Source organism: Mobula birostris, chromosome 24 (assembly GCF_030028105.1).
Source record: "Mobula birostris isolate sMobBir1 chromosome 24, sMobBir1.hap1, whole genome shotgun sequence".
Lineage (NCBI taxonomy): Eukaryota > Metazoa > Chordata > Chondrichthyes > Myliobatiformes > Myliobatidae > Mobula > Mobula birostris.
The window spans coordinates 43,405,240-43,420,202 of record NC_092393.1 but is presented as its reverse complement, the minus strand read 5'-3'; the positions used below and the strand labels follow the sequence as shown (position 1 = coordinate 43,420,202).

General features: G+C 41.9%; 1 protein-coding gene across 7 annotated transcripts in view; it reads right to left on the bottom strand.

The window, feature by feature from the left end:
* arsg (arylsulfatase G) overlaps positions 1 to 14,963 on the bottom strand; it is a 269,510-nt gene that overhangs the window by 146,920 nt on the left and 107,627 nt on the right. The window lies entirely within an intron of this gene.

Here is a 14,963-nt window from a genome sequence, read left to right as displayed (position 1 = left end):
CCAAGATGTCGACTGTTTACTCTTTCCATAAATGCTGCCTGACCTGCTAAATTTCTCCAGTATTCTGTCTGTGTTACTCTTTATGCACCTTATTGGTTACCTGCACAGAACTTTCTTCTGTTTTACACTTTATTCTATTTCGTTATTGGTTAACCATGTTCTATCTCAATGCATTGTACAATGATCTGCTCTGTATGAACAGCATGCAAAACAAGCTTTCCATTGTACCTTGATACATGTGACAATAATAAACAAATTCCAGTAATATCACTGTTCCTTTAATCCTATGCATTTAAATTTTACTAGTAAATTCATTTTACAGTGCTTTGCCTCATAAATTTTACATAGCCCACATCAAATCTTTCCATTACTTCATCAAAAACTGATGTTGATCAGAGCTTTGGGTTGAATCGAATTTTCTAAGCATTTTATGAATTTGTTATTCTCTGTTGTGTGCTATTTTGCTAATCATGCTAATCTACTTGATTGCTTTTTTTGCCAATTTTTAACTGCATTTGAAAATCTGCTCATTGATGCATGGAATGTTGGTGCCGGGGAATGTGCTTCAGCTACTGTATACCAAATCCAACTTTCAATAAATAAGAGCTTTAATAGGATTGCAGCTGCTTGCTGTGTAATTTTTAAAACTGATTAATAATTTCTAATGATTAAAATTGCTGTGAATGCAAACATTATTAAGATTAAATAAAAAGTAAGCTGCAGCTGGGTTGTTGTGTTACCCCTCAGAAATGATGACAAATCCAATCCAATCAACTGGTAAAGAATGCACGAGAACCATAACCTTCTTTCTGTGAGTTTCTCAGAGCTGAAGAATTGGGGAGAACAGGGGACACAGTAGATAGCTTGTAAGAAAGAAAGTTGGGGGCCAAAATAAATTTGGAGAGTTAGTGGAAGATGTTGATTGAGAAAAGAGGGTGGAGGAACTGATAGCAAGCCAGGGGAAGTTATTGGGGCTGAAAACGGTAGTATGCAGGAGTGAAGGAGATGTAGAAAGAAGGGATTGGACAACAGTGGCTGAGCAGGAGAAAGTGGGCAGTGTGTGTCTCTGTCCTTTTAGCGTGGGTGCTGTGGGTAAACAAGCATATTTGTGCATTTTCATATATTCTTGCAGGAGAGCTGGTACCCAATCCTCTTGGCCCCACTTGCTACTGGACTAAGACATGTTTTATCAAGACTATGTGTTAGACACTGTTTGTTCAAAGAATTCACCCACAGGCCTTATCGTCCAACTCAGGTTCCACAGAACTGAGGTTGTCAAGTTTATTGTCATTTGTTACATGTATATAACGCATATAACCATATAATGTGTATAGAAACTGCTTTGGACTGCTATGTATATAGGACGTGGCTAAGGAGATGGTGCAGGAGGGAGGGCTTCATGTTTCCAGACAATTGGGCTTTGTTCCAGGGAAGGTGGGACCTGTTCCGACAGGACAGTTTGCACCTGAGCTGAAGGGGGACTAACATCCTTGCCGGTAGATTTGCTAGTGCTGCTCCGGGGGTTTTAAACTAGATTTGCAGGGGGAGGGGAACCAGAGTGTTAGAGCAGATAGTGAGGTGGAGGAGGATAAAGGTCATGCGAGGACTGCATGTATAGACAGAAATCAAAGGTTTGTACGTGATAGAAACATTCTCAGGTGCATCTATTTCAATGCAAGGAGTATTGTAGATAAAGCAGATGAGTTCAGGGCATGGATTGACACGTGGGATTATGACATTACTGCTATTAATTGAGACTTGGTTACAGGAGGGGCAGGGCTGGCAGCTTAATGTTCTGGGGTTCCGTTGTTTCAGACGTGATAGAGAGGGAGGGATGAAAGGGGGAGGAGTGGCATTACTAGTCAGGGAAAATATCACAGCTGTGTGTAGACAGGACAGCCCGGAGAGCTTGTCTACAAAGGCCATATGGGTGGAGCTGAGGAACAGGAAAGGTGTGACCACACTAACAGGATTGTATTATAGACCGCCCAATAGTCAGAGAGAATTGGAGGAGCAAATCTGTACAAAGATAGCAGACCGATGCAACAGAAAGTTGTAATAGTAGGGGGTTTTAACTTTCCACATATTGACTGGGACTTCCACACTGTGAAAGGGCTAGATGGCTTGGAGTTTGTCAAATGTGGTCAGGAAAGTTTTCTAAATCAATATATAGAGGTACCTACAAGAGAGGATGCAATACTTGATCTCCTATTAGGGAACCAGACAGGTCAGGTGACAGAAGTATGTGTAGGCAAACATTTTGGGTCCAGTGACCATAATGTCATTAGTTTCAAGCTAATTATGGATAAGGATAGGTCTGGTCCTCAGGTTGAGGTTCTAAATTGGAGAAGGGCCAATTTTGTGGATTTGAGAAGGGATCTAGGAAGAGTGGATTGGGATAAGTTGTTTTCTGGCAAGGATGTGTTCAGTAAGTGGAAGGCCTTCAAAGGCAAAATTTTGAGAGTGCAGAGTTTGCATGTTCCTGCCAGGATTAAAGGCAAAGTTAACAGTCATAGGGAACCTTGGTTTTCAAGGGATATTGGCGATCTGGTTAGGAAAAAGAGAGAGGTGTAGGTATAGGCAACAAGAAACAAATGAGGTACTTGAAGAGTATAGAAAATGTAAGAAAATACTGAAGAAGGAAATCAGGAAGGCAAAGACATGAGGTTATTTTGGCAGATAATGTGAAGGTAAACCCGAAGAGTTTCTACAAGTATGTTACCAGTAAAAGGATAGTAAGGGACAAAATTGATCCCCTAGAATATCAGAGTGGTCATCTATGTGTGGAGCCTCACGAGATGGGGGACATCTTAAACAGTTTTTTTGCATCAGTATTTACTCAGGAAACTGGCATAGCGTATATGGAAGGAAGGGAAATAAACAATAGCGTCATGGAACAAAATTGCAGGGGCCTTGGCAGAAATATTTAAAATGTCCTTAGCCACGGGTGCGGTGCCGGAGGATTGGAGGGCAGCTCATGTTGTTCTGTTGTTTAAAAAAGGCTCCAAAACTAAACCAGATAGTTACAGGCCGGTGAGCCTGACATCAGTAGTAGGTAAATTATTGGAAGGTGTTATGAGAGATCAGATATACAAGTATTTGGACAGCCAAGGGCTGATTAAGGACAGTCAGCATGGCTTTGTGCGTGGTAGATCATGTTTAACGAATCTTGTAGAGTTTTTCGAGGAGGTTACAAAGAAAGTAGATGAAGGAAAGGCTGTGGATGTTGTCTACATGGACTTTAGTAAGGCCTTTGACAAGGTCCCACATGGGAGGTTAGTTCAGAAGGTTCAGACACTAGGTTTCCATGGAGAGGTTGTAGACTGGATTTGAAATTGGCTGTGTGGGAGAAGACAGAGAGTGGTAGTGGATGATTGCTTCTCAGACTGGAGGCCTGTGACTGGTGGTGTGCCTCAGGGATCTGTGCTGGGACCATTGTTGTTTGTTGTCTATATCAATGATCCAGATGATAATGTGGTAAATTGAATCAGCAAGTTTGCTGATGACACTAAGATTGGATGCATTGTGGACAGCGAGGAAGGCTTTCAAAGCTTGCAGAGGGATCTGGACCAACTGGAATAATGGGCCAGAAAATGGCAGATGGAATTTAATGCAGACAAGTGTGAGGTGTTGCATTTTGGAAGGAGAAATCAAGGAAGGACATACACAGTAAATGGTAGGGCACCGAGGAGTGCGGAGGAACAAAGGGATCTGGGAATTCAGATACATAATTCCCTGAAAGTGGCGTCACAGGTAGACAGGGTTGTGAAGAAGGCTTTTGGCATCCTTGCATTCCGAAATCAAAGTACTGAATATAGGAGTTGGGATGTTATGGTGAGGTTGTATAAGACATTGGTGAGGCCAAATTTGGAGTATTGTGTGCAGTTCTGGTCACCTAACTATAGGAAGGATATCAATAAGATTGAACGAGCACAGAGAAGATTTACTAGGATGTTGCTGGGTCTTCAGGAGTTGAGTTACAGGGAAAGATTGAACCGGTTAGGACTTTATTCCTTGGAGCGTAGAAGAATGAGGGGGGATTTAATAGAGGTTTACAAAATTATGAGGGGTATAGACAGAGTAAATGTGAGTAGGTACTTTCCACTTAGATTTGGAGAGATAAATATGAGAGGACATGGCTTTAGGATGAAAGGGGAAAGGTTTAGGGGGAACTTCTTCACTCAGAGAGTGGTGGGAGTGTGGAACGAGCTGCCATCTGACGTGGTAAATGCGGGCTCACTCTTAAGTTTTAAGAATAAATTGGATAGATACATGGATGGGAGAGGTCTGGAGGGTTATGGACTGGGTGCAGGTCAATGGGACTAGCGGAATAAAGTTTAGGTACAGACTAGAAGGGCCGAATGGCCTGTTTTCTGTGCTGTAGTGTTCTCTGACTGCTTTGATAATATGAACTGGAGAATGTTCAGGGAGGCTGCTACCTATGGCAAACACATTAATATTGAGGAATATGTGGATTCTGCGACCAATTACATAGAGAAACGTACCAAGAATGTTGCCATCATGAAACACATCCGGGTGAGGGCAGATCAGAAGCCATGGCTAACTGCAGAGGTCCATGCCAGGCTGAGGAATCGTGATGAGGTCTTTGGATTGGGGGATGCGACAGCTCTCAGGGAAGCAAGAACTGTGTTTTCCCGCTCCATCAGGAAGGGCATTTGCACAGAATTTACAGCCACTTACCAGAGACACGAGATACATGTGGCAGGGAATTCGGAGGATTATAGTCTATAAATCTACTCTGCACATCAGTGACCAGGATGCTTCACTCCCAGAGAGGCTGAATGTCTTCTACGCCCGGTTTGATGCACAAAACAAAGTTCTGGCGAGGAAGGCACCCCTCCCTGCAGGGGAGCAGACATGTCGTCTGGTTGAAGCTGAGGTGAGGAAGACCCTGGTCTGAGTCAACCTACACAAAGCTGTGGGACCCAATTATATACCAGGTCGGGTTCTGAAAGACTGCGCAGCCCAGCTGATGGAGGTGCTGAAGGACATATTAAACACCTCTCTGGAACAATCCATTGCGCCTCGGTTTGCAAGATGCCAAAGGAGGCATCAGTAACCTGCCTAAATGACTCGTCCAGTAGTATTAACATCAACCATTTATGAAATGCTTTGAGCGGCTGGTCATGGAGCACATTAAAGCTTTTCTCTCGGCTACTTCGGACCATTTCCAGTTCGCTTATCATTCAAATCGAGCCACTAACAACACAATAGCCTCTGCCCTCCACTCTGTCATGTCCCAACTGGAAAGTGGGGTCTCATATGCTAGACTACTGTTTATAGACTTCAGTTAGGGGTTCAACACCATCATACTCCAGAAACTGGCGGGGAAATTGTCCTTGCTGGGTCTCAACACCTCCCTCTGCAATTGGATACTGGATTTCGTAACAGTAAGGCTACAGTCAGTTCGTGTGGGCCAGTAATGTCACTCGTCACATTATGCTGAGCACTGGTGCTCTCCAAGGCTGTGTGCTCAGCCTGCTGCAGGTCACACTGTTGATGCATGACTGTGTTGCAGGATCCAGCTCATCAAGATTGCGGATGACACAACAGTGGTTGGCCTTATCAAGAATGATAACAAGACGGTGTACAGAGAGGAAGTGGAGTGACTGGTGGACTGGTGTGAGAAGAACAACCTAAGCCTGAATGTGGAGAAGACCAAGGAAATCATTGTGGATTTCAGGAAGGTGCAGCTGAATCATCCCTTTTTACAGATTCAAGGCTCCTCCATAGAGAGAGTGAAATGCACCAAGTTCCTGGAGGTTCACATCACAGGTGACCTCACTTGGTCCCCTAATATCACCTCCCTGAACAAGAAGGCACAGCAGTGCCTCAATTTCCTAAGAGGATTGAGGCAAACAAGGTTCTCTCCCCCCCCATCTAACTACATTTTACAGGAGCACCATTGACAGCATCCTGAAAGGTTGCATCTCCATCTGGTGTGGGAGCAGCCAAGCATCGGACTAGAAGTCCCTACAAAGGACTGTGAGAACAGCCAAAAGGATCACAGGGGTCTCTCTCACCTCCGTTCAGGGTCCCAAACAGTCCTTCCAGGTGGGACAACACTTGGAGTCTGTTGGGGTCGTCCACCATAGCAGGTCATCCATAAACACAAGAGATTTTACAGATGCTGGAAATCGAAGAATAACACACAAAATGCTGGAGGAACTCAGCAAGTCAGGCAGCATCTATGGAGAGGAATAAATAATCGAGGCAGGATAGAATTCCTCGTCTTCACCTACCACCCCATGGCCCTCCACATCCAATGCATCATTCTCCATAACTTCTACCACCTTCAACGGGACCCTACCACCAAACACATCTGTACCTCACCCCCCACTCTCCACTTTCTATAGGGATGGCTATAGATTCCATGATTCCCTTGTCCATTTGTCCCTTGTCCATTCCTCCCCACTAATCTCTGCAAGTGGCAGAAGTGCAAGTCCTGCCCATTCAACTCCATTCATGGCTCCAACAGTCCCTCCAGCTGAGGCAACACTTCACTTGCAAATCTGTTGGGGTCACTTACTGCATCCGGTGCTCTCAGCCCACAATACAGACTCATATCAGAAACAGATTTATCACTCACATACAGTATTGAGCAAAAGTCTTATATATAGCTAGGGAGCCCAAGTCTTTTGCACAGTACTGTAGTAATTTTATGTATTGCACTGTATTGTTGTCGCAAAAACAATCATGACCTAAGTGGGAGGTTATAAACCTGATTTTGATATGGGTCTCTGTTGTGAACTGAGAGTGGGGAGGAATATATTCAAAGATACCATTAGAGAAAGACCAAGCACCATTTCTAGCATTAGCCCTAGGGAAAGCATTAAATGTACAATTAGCCAGCTAAAGAAGAGCAGGTTGGCTTGAATTTACATGGGATTTTGTTACAATAAATATACCTGCAGCTCCTTGGAAATCAAATAACCAAATAATAATTAAGTATTGTTATTAAAAACTGCCACAAAATTTAAAAGGAAGGGATTAGTAAATCTTTTCAAACTCATATTAAGAGCGGAGATGACCTTCATGTCATATAGCCTGCTGGCTCTATAATGGTAGTACAGGATTAGTGTGGCATATTTATAAAGTTCCTAGCAACATGGATTAGCAATTTATCAGCCTCACAAACAAATAGAACAAATAGCAGACAGAAGAGGTGTCCAGCATGTCCATTTCCTAATTTCATTTGCAATATATTTGCATTGAATAAATGACAACTCATCTTACTCTAAGATGCAAAGACACATTTTTGTTCTACATGTTACTTATTTATTACAATACAGTAGGCCATTCAGCCCATCAAGGTCAATCTAGCAGAACAACCCCATAACCCCCATCAATCCCTTTCCAACTCCATTACTTTCCCTGTAGCACTGCAATGATATTCTATCTCACATACACATCAACCAGCCTTTGATTCTTTTCCCACCTCCTTACACTAAGAAATAACTTTACAGTAAGGCAGAGGTAGGACAAACAAAGGAGCACGTATGGGCCAAGAATTATTGACCACTTGACGTTGGAGACAATGGAGACAAAGTTTTTTGAAGCAGTAGAAGTTTGATATATCAGCACATAGGCCTGATGTTCTCAATTTACACAGTAGTCTCAGAATTGGGTCCAAATCACTTGTCTCAGAAATACATCTTGTATTGAATTAATGACCAAATAACCACAAGAATCCTCCATATAGACAAAGTTGCATTACAAAAGGAAACAGAAGATCAGTGCTATGACTGATACTTGCTAAGTGAAGGTGGATGTTTGACATACACACAAGAGAAAACATCAGTTGTACGACTGTGCAGGGCTATCTGTCTAGCAGAAAGAGAACATAAGGGGATCAGAGAATTTGCTGAAAGGACAAGAGGAAAATATATTCAGCAGAATAGATGGTATCAAAGGGAGACAACAGTTAACAAAATTGTGAATATGGGTATGGAGGTGGGAGCAGGGAGAGGGAAACAAACTGATAATCAACTCAAAGGAAAGCAGCGTGCACCATGGCTCTAGTAGTTACTTTTGCAAACTCAGATATAAAATGACTAATCAGATGATAAGTTCTATTTACTTCCTTTGCACCATGGCCTTTTGGTCTCCTTTTCTAATAACATTCTGTAGGTATCAGCAGGACATTTCCAAATTTTAACAGAATCAACCAATTAACAAACAAATTCCACATCTCTACCACTTCATGTAGATAGAATGCTTCTTGAATGATCTAGATCTGAATTTTAATGGGTCAGACTGATCTGTTGACTAGTAGTTATAGCCAAACTGGCAGTAAATAATGTTTCAGACCTTAAGTCATAGAGTTATAGAAAAGTACAGTACAGAAACAGGCCTCTTGGCCCATTTAGTCCATGCCAAACCACTTAAACTGCTTACTCCCATCAGCCTGTACCAAAACCATAGCACTCCATACCCCTACCATCCACGTACCTATCCAAACTTCTCTTAAACATTGAATATGTTGGCAGCTCATTCCACACTCTCACAACCCTGAGTGAAGAAGTTTCCCCTCATGTACACCTTAAACTTTTCACCCTTAACCCATTACCTCTAGTTGTAGTCCCACCCAACCTCAACGGAAAAAGCCTGCTTGCATGTACCCTATCTAAACCTCTCATAATTTTGTATACCTCTCAACCTTCTATGTTCCAAGGAATAAAGTCCTAACTTACTTAATCTTTCAGATCCTCCAGAAACATTCTTGTAAATTTTCTCTGTACTCGTTCAACTTTATTTACATCTTAACTGTAGGTAGGTGACTAAAACTTCACACAATACTTCAAATTAGGCTTCACCAACATCTTATACAACTTCAACATAACATCTTACCTCCTGTACTTAGTACTGTGATTTATGAAGGCCAATGTGCCAAAAGCTCTCTTTATATGACCCTATCTACCCGTGATGCTACTTTCAATGAATTATGGGTCTGTATTCCCAGACCCCTTTGTTCTACCAAACTCCTCAGTGCTCTAGCATTCATCTAGATGGTCCTACCGAAGTGCAAAACTTCACACTTGTCTGCATTAAATTCCATCTGCCATTTTTGAATGCAATTTTCTAGCTGGTCCAGATCCCACTGCAAGCTAAGGTAACCTTCCTTGCTGTCCACCACACCCCCAATCTTAGTGTCATCTGCAAATTTGTTTATCCAGTTAACCACATTATCATCCAAGTTGTTGATACAGATGACAAACAGCAACAGACCCAGCACTGATCCCTGCGGCACAAAACTAATCACAAGCCTCCAATCAGAGAGGCAACCAACTACTATCACCTCTGGCTTCTCCTACAAAGCCAAAAGTGGGATGATTCAGCAGAATCCAATTCTTTCCTGTGGCATGATGTCTCTTGGAACTTGGAATCTCCTAATCTTTACAACAATGGTCATATTCTATGAATTGAATTGACTTTATTTCTAACGTCTTTCACATACACGAGGAGTAAAAATCTTTACATTACATCTCCATCTGAATGTGCAATCAGTCATTTATAATAAATTATAATAAATAGAACAGTCAATGTAATATAGAATACACTCAAATCATACTGAGTTCATCAGTCTGATGGCCTAGTGAAAGAAGTTGTCCCGGAGCCTATTGGTCCCGACTTTTACGCTATGGTACGGCTTCCTGGATGGTGGCAGCTGGAATAGATTGTGGTTGGGATGGCTTGGGTTTCCAATGATCCTTTGGGCCCTTTTTACACACCTGTCTTTGTAAATATCCTGAATCATGGGAAGTTCACAACTACAGACGCACTGGGCTCTCCGCACCACTCTCTGCAGAGTCCTGCAATTAAGAGAGGAACAGTTCCCATACCAGGCAGTGATGCAGCCAGTCAGGATGCTCTCAATTGTCGCCCTGTAGAAAGTTCTTAGGATTTGGGGGCCCATACCAAACTTCCTCAACCATCTGAGGTGAAGAGGCACTGTTATGCCTTTCTCACCACACAGCTGGTGTGCACAGATCACGTGAGGTCCTCGGTGATGTGGATGCTGAGGAACTTGAAGTTGTTTACCCTCTCAACCCCAGATGTATTGATGTCAATAGGGGTTAGCCCATCTACATTCCTCCTGTAATCCACAACCATCTCCTTTGTTTTTGCAATATTGAGGGAGAGGTTGCTTTCTTGACACCACTGTGTCAGAGAGATGATTTCTTCACTGCAGGCCACCTCGTTATTGTTTGAGATAAGGCTAATCAATGTAGTGTCGCTGGCAAATTTAATTAGCAAACTGGAGCTGGGGGTGGCGATACAGTCATGGGTGTACAGGGAGGGGCTCCTGTATTGAGAGTCATAGAGTTGGAAGTGAGGGAGCCCACTCTTACAACTTGCTGGTGATCTGACAGTAAGTCCTGGATCCAGCTACACAAGGCAGAATCAAGGCCGAGGTCTCTGAGCTTCTTGTCGAGCCTGGATGGAACTATGGTGTTGAATGTTGAACTGTAGTCCAGAACAGCATGCTCACATAAGTATCCTACTACCAATGATCCTGGTAAAATCAGTGTTTATGGCTCAATTTGATTGCTGAATGGCAGGATGCTTCTGGCCAGATTCTAGGAAGGAACAGTGAATCAGTCTGAGACATCAAATATGGAAGAAAAGACACTCTTATGAAGTTTTCAAGCTTTGAAGAAAAGCATCCTTGAGTTCAGATAGGTACCACACATTGCTTTTACCTATAGTTATTAATGTTTATAAATATATCATCTGTCTGCATTTGACGCTTTACTTTATTTCTTCCTTATCCATTGCCCTTGCAGTGATTCACTTATGAAGGTAATGTATTGGTTGTTAATCTACTCTTGGTCTTTACCGTCACCTGTGGGCTGGTTTACTTTCTGATATTGGTATCACACAATATTGTCAGGAATCACAGAAAAAAAAGACCATTTATAGATTACTCTGTACAGCAGGGAACAGTATAATCCAACAAAGGAGGACATTTCAATTTGTAAAACAGAAGCAATATTTTTAGTAGAAACAAATTTGATAATAACTAGAATGGAACAATCTGCAATTTAATTTGGCAAATTCATTTTATAATTAAGATTTTATAGTACACTTTAGAATGCTTTCAGCTTTTTTTTCCTCAGGAAGATATTTGAGCCACACAGAAAGCATACCAGGTGAAAAGTAAGACAACCCTAACCCCTCAATGTGCCTTACCTTCAGATTTTGAGAGTAATACCACCTCTGAAAACTAGCTCACCTGCATACACAATGACTAATCAATGCTGCCTGTGCCACATAGGCATTCCCAAACAAACTAACAGCCAGATTCAATTGGGAGTTTGACACGTCAAGCAAAGGCAAAGGAGAGCATTGTGATCATAGATAGTCAGGAATCAAAGGGCAAATTGGATGATGTGGCTCATTACCTGTCTGGCTGTTTTGGATTCTAAAAAAAATAGCTCTCCTCTGTACCTGCACAATCTTCATTATTTTTTATTTTGAATATCTAATTTCAATCAATCCTCAACTTCTAACAATATAAACCACATTTGTGGAAACTACCCAGAAAATTTAAATTGATACATCAATCCAGTATCTTTTTAGTGAATCTCAATACACCAATTCTTCCTGCCACTATGTATATTCCTGCTCACAGATGCCTCCCAATGTTTACTCAGTTCCCCAACCCCTCACACCACCTTTAGTTCCAAGTAAAAGCCTTCTCCCTCCCTACAAATGTCTGCCCATTTGCTCAGTGTGAATGTGTATATCTTCTCGAAATTCCCATGTACCACTTCCTCCTATCACAAGTACTACTTTTGCAGCTGTTCCTGATGAGTTTCACCTTCTGTTGTATGCTTGACATTTTTTATTCAATCTGACACACAGTGATATTAGCCTACATTACTACCATCAGAGAGGAGATACAGAAGCATGAAGACACAAACTCAACGTTTTAGGAACTACTTCTTCCCGCACTGCCATCAGATTTCTGAAAGGACAATGAACCAACTCACGAATGTTACCTCGCCATTTTTACTCTCTTTTTGCACCACATATTTATTTTTTCTTGTTATTATTTATAGTACTTATTTATACATATTGCAATGTATTGCTGAACAACAAATTTCAAGACGTACGTCAGTGATATTAAGCCTGATTCTGATACATTTACCAATCCGGCATCCTCTTTATTCTGAATACTTTGTAAACCTCATTTTATTCAACATTCTCCAGCTCATTTATGGCTTCTTTTGCCCCAATTTAACACCTTCAGTTCAAATCTCTCCATTGTCTTACACCCTGCCCTACAAACTTCCACAACCATCTCCAACTCAATACTTCTTTTTATTGTCTTTGACAGCTGTTTCAACTAGATAAACTTCAGACTGTGTCTGTGCCCTCAGGCTAGCTCTTTGTAATGTGTAATATGTAAAACTGCAAAGCCATTTCCTTCTAGGTCACATGGGATCCATAGTAAATTGGTACAACATTGGATTGGTCACAGTGTGTTTGAACAGTTGTGTACTACAGGGTCCAGTGCTGTTTGTAGTATGTATTAATGATCAGAATAAAAATGTGGCTGGTCTGGTTAGTAAATTTGCAAATGTCATGAAAATTGGTGGTGTTGTGGATAGCAATGAACATTGTCAGAGGATACAACAGGATATAAATTAGCTAGAAATTTAGGTAAGAAAATAGAATCTGGCAAGTGTGAGGTATCGCATTTTGAAAGAGCAAATGAAATTAAGAAGTTGTGTTGCAGCTTTATACAACTTTGACCCCATATCTGGAATATTCTGTGAAGTTTAGGTAGTCATGCTTTAAGAAGGATATGGATGCTTTGGTGAGAACGTTACTTCGATTAGCTCTAAAGAGAGGTTGGACAAACCTGAATTGTTTTCTCTAGAGCACAGACTAAAAGGATGACCTAATAGAACTGTATAAAATTATAAGAAGCATTATTTTTGGTTGAAATAGTATGATAGGTCATAGTGTAAAGTGTGAGCAGGAAAGTTTAAAGGAGATTTGTTTTATACACAGAGAGGGTCAATGAGCCAGTCCTCACTGGAAGATCAGAAGTGGCAATGGTCAGCAACTTTAAATTCCTTGGTGTTATTATTTTGGAGAAACTGTCCTGGGCCCAGCACGTAAGTGCAATTAGAAAGAAAGCAGGTCAGTGCCTCTAGTTCCTTAGGAGTTTGCGAAGATTCGGCATGACATCTAAAACTGACAAACTTCTATAGATGTGTAGTGGAGAGTATATTGACTGACTTCATCACAACCTGGTATGGAAACACCCATGCCCTTGAACAAAAAATCCTACAAAAAGTAGTGGATATGGCCCAGTCCATTACAAGTAAAACCTACTTCACCAATGAACACAACGACATGGAGTATTGCCACTGGCAAGCAGCATCTATTATCTGGGTCCCCCACCACCCAGAACTTTCTCCCTTCTCGCTGCTGCCATCAGGAAGAAGGTACAGGAGCCTCAGGACTCACACCACTAATTTCAGGAATAGTTATTACCCAACCATCAGGCACTTGAACCAAACAGGATAACTTCACTTGCCCCATCATTGAAATGTTTCCATAAGCCATGGACTTACTTCATCTCATGTTTTTGTTATTATTGTTTATGTATTTATTTATTTATTATTCTTTCTTTCTTTTTGTATTTGCAGTGTTTCTGTCTTTTGCACACTGGTTGAAGGCCCAAGTTGGAGCAGTCTTTCATTGATTCTATTATGGATTTATTGAGTATACCCACAAGAAAATTAATCTCAGGGTTGTAAATGGTGACATATATGTACTTTAATAATAAATCTATTTTGAACTTTGGTGGGCTGAAGGACCTGTTCATGTATTATAATGTTTTATGTTCTCCACAAGATAAAACAAACCAACCTGACCTAGTCGTTTATCATCTTAATCATCTCCCAATTATCAATAAACTTCAGGAAGAAATCATGAATAGTATCTGACAACACCCACTTATTTGTCTTTTGGCAGTATTTCAGAATTTATCCAAATCATGACAGGCCTGACTGATAAGCAATATTCCAGGAATGATCTCAACAGAGCCTCATATAACTGATACAGCACTCTTGTACTCAATTCTTCTTTCAAGAAAAGGACAACCTTCTGTTTGCCTTCTTAATTGCTTGCTGGATCTGTATGTTGACTTTCAGAAATGGTAGATTCTATCTGAACACCAACACTTTTCACTGTCTTGTCATATAAAACATACTGACTCTCACAGCGTCTACTATGAGCCTACTGACTCTCACAGCTATCTGGACTATTCCTCTTCTCACCCTGTCTCTTGCAAAAATGCCATCCCCTTCTCGCAATTCCTCCGTCTCCGCCGCAACTGCTCTCAGGATGAGGCTTTGCAATCCAGGACGAGGGAGATGTCCTCCTTTTTTAAAGAAAGGGGCTTCCCTTCCTCCACCATCAGCTCTGCTCTCAAACACATCTCCCCCATTTCACACACATCTGCTCTCACTCCATCCTCTCGCCACCCCACTAGGAATAGGGTTCCCCTTGTCCTCACCTACCACCCCACCAGCCTCAGGGTCCAACATATTATTCTCCGTAACTTCCGCCACCTCCAACAGGATCCCACCACTAAGCACATCTTTCCCTTCCCCCCTCTCTGCTTTCCACAGGGATTGCTCCCTACGCGACTCCCTTGTCCATTCATCCCCTCCCATCCCTCCCCACCGATCTCCCTCCTGGCACTTATCCTTGTAAGCAGAACAAGTGCTACACATGCCCTTACACTTCCTCCCTCACCACTATTCAGAGCCCCAGACAGTCCTTCCAGGTGAGGCGACACTTCACCTGTGAGTCGGCTGGAGTGATGTACTGCGTCCGGTGCTCCCGATGTTGTACTTCTATATATTGGCAAGACCCGACGCAGGCTGGGAGGTCATTTCGCTGAACACCTACGCTCT